This window comes from Leucoraja erinacea, chromosome 31 (genome assembly GCF_028641065.1).
Source record: "Leucoraja erinacea ecotype New England chromosome 31, Leri_hhj_1, whole genome shotgun sequence".
Classification (NCBI taxonomy): domain Eukaryota; kingdom Metazoa; phylum Chordata; class Chondrichthyes; order Rajiformes; family Rajidae; genus Leucoraja; species Leucoraja erinaceus.
The window spans coordinates 26,836,230-26,844,296 of record NC_073407.1 but is presented as its reverse complement, the minus strand read 5'-3'; positions in this window follow the sequence as shown (position 1 = coordinate 26,844,296).

Sequence of the window (8,067 nt, the reverse complement as noted above, 5' to 3'; positions counted from 1 at the left end):
CAGCTTTGGTATCATTTTAAATTGTCCCCAGTGTGTGTTGGATAGCGCTAGTGTACGGGGTGATCATTGATCGGTGCGGACTCAGTGGCCCTGTTTCCACGCTGTATGTCTAAACTAAATGAAACTAAACTATTGTGTCTGAGGTTATGGGGAGAAGGCAGGAAAATGGGGTTGTGAGGGAAAGATAGATCAGCCATGATTGAATGGTGGGGTAGACTTGATGGGCCGAATGGTCAAATTCTGCCCCGAGAACTTACGAAATTCCTTTAATGTGACTTAGTCGACAGGGAGTCGCAGAATAGAAGGAATGGGAGACATTTCAGGTCGAGACCCTTCGTCAGGAACGTCACCCATTCCTTCTATACACAGATGCTGCCTGTCCCGCTGAGTTACTCCAGCATTTTGTGTCTAACTTTGGTGAAAACCTGCTCGTGCAGTTGTGCAGGAAGGTGTGGGTTTCTTGAGGAAGTGCACCCACCCAGACAGGTGGAGAGAGTTTCATTACACTCCAGAAATGTTCCTGATGCTCGCTGCAAATGTTCCAGTGATTCACTCCCACAAACCCCCTCAGCCTCAGCCCGTGAGCCTGCAGCCACAGTAATGATCAGGGCTAGTAACGTTTCTGGAATACCCTTGTAGCCCAGAGAGGGTTAGATTCTGTCTAGTCCCTTCATTGATCATCTCCTCGTCTTGTGTGGCAATTACTACATACCAGCTCTACCAAGGACACATCTTGTCCAAGCCTGGCTGCTCGCTGCAAGTTGCTGAGGTTTGGCTGTGCTGAAATGCAACGTGCTCTCATGGTTCTTGAATGAAATTAGAAGCCGTCTGCCTGAAGCAAAGGAATAAAACATCACTCTGCCACCCAGCTTTCCAGCTGTGATCTCCTAGCTGCAACATTACCAGATGTGTGACACGGTGGCGCAGCGGGTAGAGTTGCTGCCTCACAGCGCCAGAGACCCGGGTTAGATCCTGACTACGGGCGCTGTCTACGGAGTTTGTACCTTCTCCCCATGCGGATGGTACCGGTTCGGCGCCGCTGTTTAGGCACCGCCATTTCGCCTTTTCGGGGTGTTAGGGTTTCGGGGTGTTATGTTAGGGTTTAAGGTTAGGGTTCTGATGAGTACTGATATTATAAACAGAGGCGCTGCCGAAAAGTACCCAATCCCTCCCCGTGACCTGCGTGGGTTTTCTCCGGGAGCTCCGGTTTCCTCCCACACTCCAAAGACGTCCAGGTTTATAGGTTCATTGGCTTGGTATAAATGCAAATTGTCCCGAGTGTGTGTAGAATAATGCTAGTGTGTGGAGATAGAGATAGGTGCGGACTCGGTGGGCCGAAGGACCTGTTTCCCCGCTGTATCTCTAAACTAAACTAAAGCTAAACGAGATGCATTGTAGAAGAGCATCGAGCTACTGCAGAGGGCAGGAGTTTTTGTGTGAAGTGGCAATATCATTGCTTTAGGCATTGGCCTATTTCCCGTATATATAATGGTGGCGCAGCGGTAGAGTTGCTGCCTCACAGCGCCAGAGACCCGGGTTCGATCCTGACCGCGGGTGCTGTCCGTTCGGAGTTTGTACGTTCTCCCTGTGACCTGCGTGGGTTTTCTCCGGATGCTCCGGTTTCCCCCCACACTCCAAAGACGTCCAGGTTTGTAGGTTAATTGGCTTGGGTAAAAATTGCAAATTGTTCCCAGTGTGTGTGGGATAGTGTTAGTGTGCGGGGATCGTGGGTCAGCACGGACTCGGTGGGCCGAAGGGCCTGTTTCCGCGCTGTATTTCTAAACTAAACTAAACACCCAGAGAAAAGCCACGCGGTCATGGGGAGAACGTACAAACTCCGCACAGGCAGCACCCGCAGTCAGGATCGAACCTGGACCTCTGGCGCTGTGAGGCAGCAACTCTATAACAGAATAATAAGGATTTTTTTCAAACATGTCCAGAAATTGGCAAGTACGTCCAATGACTGTCTGTGGTTTGTCCAACAGGATTATTCCCATTCTCACTCCAGTTACTTGGTCTAAAAGATCCACACCTGTAATAACAGCCGTCTCTCAGTCAGCAGCCAATGCTTCCTCTTCAGGCTTTACGTTCTGGGAAGTGAGGGCTCACCATGGCAACTCCATGCAGTGTGGCCATGCCTTAGACTTTCCAGGGAATGTCAGCCTCCCAAAGAAAACAATCAATATTTGCTCTGCATTTCAGCCAAATTTCAGCCCTTAGCAACGTACCTAGCTGAGGCTCAGAGAGGGAGCTGCCACAACTCAGCAGCAAGTTCTCTTTTAGTGGCATTTTCAAAAACAATATTAGGGCTCTGGGGAGCGTTGTAGAGCAGAAGGATCTAGGAGTGCAGGTACATAGACCCTTGAAGGTAGATGGAGTGGTCAAGGAGACTCTTCATCAGCCAGAGTATTGAGTATAGAAGGTGGGTGGTCATGTCGCAGTTGTATAAGATATTGGTGACGCCACATGTACAGTATTGTGTCCAGGTCTGGGCACCATGTTATAGGAAAGATGTTGTTGAATTGGAAAGGACACAGAGAAGATTTACGAGGATGTTGCCAGGACTCGGGCGTCTGAGCTGTTGGGAGAGGTTGAGCAGGTTGGGGACTATTCCTTGGAGCACAGGTGATGAGGTGTATAAAATAATGAGAGGAATAGATCGGGTAGACGCACAGTGTAGGGGAATCAAGGACCAGGGGACGTGGGATTAAGGTGAAGGGGGAAAGATTTCATAGGAACCCGAGGGGTAACTTTTTCACACAAAGGGTGGTGGGTGTATGGAACAAGCTGCCAGAGAAGGTAGTTGAGGCTGGGACTATTGCAATGTTTATGAAACAGTTAGACTGGTACATGGATAGGACAAGTTTAGAGGGATATGGACCAAACGGCGGCAGGTGGGACTAGTGTAGACGAAGCACGTTGGTCAGTGTGGGCAAGTTGGGCCGAAGGGCCTGTTTCCTCGCTGTATAATGCTATGACTATGGCTCTGCTTCTCTTTTTGTAGGGTTTTGAGAAACAAAATTTGGACTTCTATTATGAACCCATTTCGTACACCAGGCTATCCACCCATGCTCTCTAGCTGCCTGCTCTATCATTGATTGCTGGAGCATAGCAGTGGAGGTTAGGGACAATTACTTTTGCTCAAGTTTAGATTAGTTTAGTTTGGAGATACAGCATGGAAACAGGCCCTTCTGCACATTGAATCCATGGCAACCATCGATCACCTGTACACAAGTTTATGTTCTATGTTATTCCACTCGCATCTTAAACACGACTGGCAATTTACAAAGTGCTGGAGTAACTTGATGGTGGGACAGGCGGAAGATGATGGCTGACTTTAGTGGAGCATCAGCCATTCCTTCTCTCCACAGATGCTGCCTGTCCCACTGAGTTACTCCAGCTTTCTGTGTCGATGGTTTAAACCAGTGTCTGCAGTTCCTTGTTGCTCAGAGTAAACAGAGTTTGGTGATACTGTCTGAACAAGCTGTCCTAATAATAATAACACACCCATTACTCTCACTCCAATCACACAATGAGCACCTGCAAAAATAACTCTTCCCTTATGTCAGGGACAGACTAGTCCCCTTACACATACTCTTTCTGTTGTATGACTCATAGTGTTCTGGAGACGGCATCGCTCCACACATCAAAGCATGCAGGCTACAGACAACAAGCAGTGTGTACAATAGCAACCTCACAGGAATTATACATAGAGGAAGTATATTTGCAAGCACATTCACAAAATATGAATGGAATTCCTAATTCCATAAATTCAACTGAAAGTTGATTCAAAGGAAAGAGATTTGGATCAGTATTTGGAAAATCTAGTATTTGGACTATCTAGTTATAGTGTAGTTTAGAGATACGTCGCAGGAAAAGGGCCCTCCAGCCCACCGAGTCCGCGCCGACCAGCGATCCCCGCACACCAACGCTACCTACACACGCTAGGGGTAATTTTACATTTATACCCAAGCCAATTAACCTACAAACCTGTACGTCTTTGGAGTGTGGGAGGAAACCGAAGATCTCGGAGAAAACCCGTGCAGGTCAGGGGAAGAATGTACAAACTCCGTACAGACGGCACCCGTAGTCAGGATTGAACCCGGGTCTCTGACTGTACGCTGTAAGGCAGCAACTCTACCGCTGTGCCATCGTGCTGGCCATTAGAACGGGGAGAAGCAGGGGAATAGATTGAAAAGCAACGTGAAATTACTGAGCAAATTTGGCCTTTAATCATAGAATCATGTGATGACACAACGCTGTTCAGCTCTCTGTGGCTGCACCAAGTCTTTGTGGAACTCTCCAGATAGTCCCATGCTCTCTATCTTCAGTTTCCACTAGCGGGAGAGTCTGGGACCAGAGGGCACAGCCTCAGAATAAAAGGATGGCCCTTTAGAACGGAAGTGAGGAGGAATTTCTTTGGCCAGAGAGTGGTGAATCCTTGGAACTCATTTTCTGTTGGCATGCCTGCCCTCATCGGTTACGGTGGTGAGGGTAGTATTTGGGATGCTATGTTGTTGTACAAGACGTTGGAAAGGCCTGCGTGTGTACAGTTGTGATCACCCTGCTGTTGGGATGTCATTGAAGTCAGAAGAATCCAGAGAAGATTTACAAGATGTTGCTGAGTTGAGAAGATCTGAGTTGTAAGGAGAAACTGGATAGGCTGGGCGTTTTTTCCCTGGAGTTTTGGAATCTGAAGGATAAGTTCATATGTGATAGGAGCAGAAGTATACTGAGATACAGTGAAAGCTTTTGCTTCTGTGGTATTCAGTCATAAAAGAACCTATACATGATGACAATCAGGCTGTCCCTAGTGCACGGATAAAGGATAAAGGAAACAACATTTAGAGCAGCGATAGAAGTGGGATGAAGTCTGATTGAAGATAGTTCAAGGGTCTCCAATGATGTAGGACCCCACTCTAGCTGATGGTTCAGTTGCCTGATAACAGCTGGGAAGAAAATGTCCCTCCTTCCCAGCTCCCCCACAGCCCACTGTCTTTGCATCTTCCTTTCTTCTTCCCGCCCTCACCCCCACATCAGTCTGAGGAAGGGTCTCGACCCGAAACGTCGCCTATTTCCTTCGCTCCACAGATGCTGCTGCACCCGATGAGTTTCTCCAGCATTTTTGTCTACCTTTGATTTTCCAGCATCTGTAGTTCCTTCTTAAACACTCAATCTGGAGGTGTGTGTTTTTGAACCTATTCCACCTCTTGCCCGATGGGAGAGGGGAGACGAGGGAGTGACTGGGGTGAGACTGGTCCTTGATTATGCTGCTGGCTGTGGCGAGGAAGTGTAGATGGAAGGAAGGGAGGCTGGATTGTGAGATGGTCTGGGCTATGTCCACCACTCTGCAATTTCTTACAGTCATGGATAGAGCAGTTCCCAAACCAAGTCGTGATGCCTCCCGGTGAGATGCTGTCTACATCGCACCTGTAGAAGTTGGGGAGGGTTGATGGAGACATGCCAAACTTAAAAGGACTTGAACAGCTACATGGAGTGAGTCTAGGGGCAGATGGGATAAGCTTAGATGGAGTATCTTGGTCAGCATGGACAGGTTGGGCTGAAGGGCCTCTTTACATGCTCGATATATGATTCATGACAGCTTCCAGACGGGCTCTGCAGCAGGTAATAATGTAAGCAGTTGGAGTTTTCATTTAAGATCCAACAAGAGCTGTGGAAGTGAGCTCATCTCTGAGTGGGGTAAGGTGTGTGATCATTGGGTTATGAGCCCAGTGGCCATGCTGTATGGATGCAGTGAGCAGGAGCTGGCTCTAATACATCTGTACCTCTCTACTGTATAATTGCAAATATGTCAATGCAAAGTCATTTTGAAAAACATCTGTTCATCCAGTTCATTAATTCAGCTTCCATTACAGCTTCAATGGTAATGTTACATTCCTGTAGCATGAGAAGAGATGCGTATGTTCTCTGTATTGATGTGTAGTGAAGGCAGAGGATGCTGGAGACACTCAGCGGGTCAGGCAGCGTCTATGAAAAGGAAAGAACAGTTAATCTATCAGGTTGAAAACTCTTCATGGAACTGAGAAGGTGTGACCATAAGTTCATAATTCATAGGAGCAGAATAAGGCCATTCGGCCCATCAAGTCTACTCCACCATTCAATCATGGCTGATCTATCTCTCCCTCTCAACCCCATTCTCCTGCCTTCTCCCCGTAACCCCTGACACCCGCACTAATCAAGAATCTATCAGTCTCCACCTTAGGAATATACATTGACTTGTGGCCTCCACAGCCGTCTGTGGCAAAGAGTTCCACAGATTCACAGCTGTCAGGGATTATGGGGTTGAGGGGGGAAAGATTGATCAAGCATGATTGAATGGCGGAGTAGACTTGATGGGCTGCATGGCCTGTTTCCGTGCTGTATCGTTAAACTAAACTAAACTTTAGTAAATTAAAGTGGAGGAGCAGCACTCATATTTCACTTGGGCAGCTTACAACCCAGCCTAACTTCAAGTACTTTTGTTTTCCCCCTCTTTCAATCCCCCCTCCCCCACCCTCGTCCTCGTACTAGTTTTACTGTCGTCCGGTTGAGTTTCACTGTCAGTATAACTCGTTAACACCGACCCCACAGCCAACAACGGACCATTGTGGGCTCCACCTTTCCTTGAACGCCTTTGCTTTTTTTTTGCATTTCTTTCATTCATTTGTTCAATAACTTTCTATATCTCTCGTTTCCCTCTCCCCCCGACTCACAGTCTCTTGAACTGAAACGTCACCTATTCGTTTTTCTCCAGAGATGCTGCCTGACTTGCTGAGTTACTCCAGCAGTTTGTGCCGATCTACATGCCCACGTGGCGGGTGCGTGCAGAGTTCACGTTGAGGTTCATTGGCAGAGTGTGGTGGTCAAGGATAAAGGGGGCGAGATGTACTGTGACCACTGATGTTCCTCTGATATTAAAACGTGAAGTCTGTTCAGCACAGTGTGGTTTCTTTGGCACCGATACTCCATTAAAACCTCGGGGAATTAATTTACCTTCAGTATTCATACAAAGCAATAAATCAATATGTTAAAATGTCTATATGTAAAGTAATAAATCTTGTCTATTTGCTTTATAACAGCTTCAAAGTAGTTGTGGTGTCACCTAACATTAAGCATGAGATTTAACGAGTCTGTGAGAAAGGGTTTCCACTTTTGCAATGATCAGCGCATTTTCTTCTGAGAACTATATTAAGTCACTGTTTTTATAAAAATTAAATACATTTTAAAGGATCTTTTTCAATCTCATTTCAGCCCTGCTTGCTGGGTAGAGTATTGGCTCAGGAATCCATCCAAATATCTTCAGAATGGAGACAAGACAGCGGTAGAGTTGCTGCCTCACAGCGCCAGAGACCCAGGTTCGATCCTGACTACAGGTGCTGTCTTTACGGAGTTTGTACGTTCTCCCCGTGACCCACGTGGGTTTTCTCCGGGAGCTCCAGTTTCCTTCCAAACTCCAAAAACAAACAAGTTTGTTGATTAATTGGCTTTGGTATAAGTGTAAATTGTCCCTATAGTGTAGGATAGTGTTAATGTGCAGGGATCTGTGGTCAGCACCGACTCGGTGAGCCTGTTTCCGTGCTGTATCTCAAAACTAAACTAAATCTGTGGAATTCATTGCCACAGAAAGCTGTGGAGGCCAAGTCAGTGGATATTTTTAAGGCAGAGATAAATAGATTCTTGATTAGTACGGGTGTCGGGGGTTATGGGGAGAAGGCAGGAGAATGGGGTTAGGAGGGAGAGATAGATCAGCCATGATTGAATGGCGGAGTAGACTTGATGGGCCGAATGGTCTCATTCTGCTCCTATCCCTTATGACCTCAGAAACTAAACTAAACTACGCCAGCACTGAAGATATTTAACACAAGATGCAATTTTGTCACAATCACACTTTTAACAAATTAAATACCCCGTTTGTTGCAAAACATCCGTGGCTAATAACGTATGTTTATGATTATGATTATTAAACAAACATTTGTTACAAACTTTTTCTTCAGAAAGTTGGTAGTCACAGATTAGTCATGGAGCTATGGACTGGATAAGGATTTCCCTGGAAGTGAACCTTGTCCT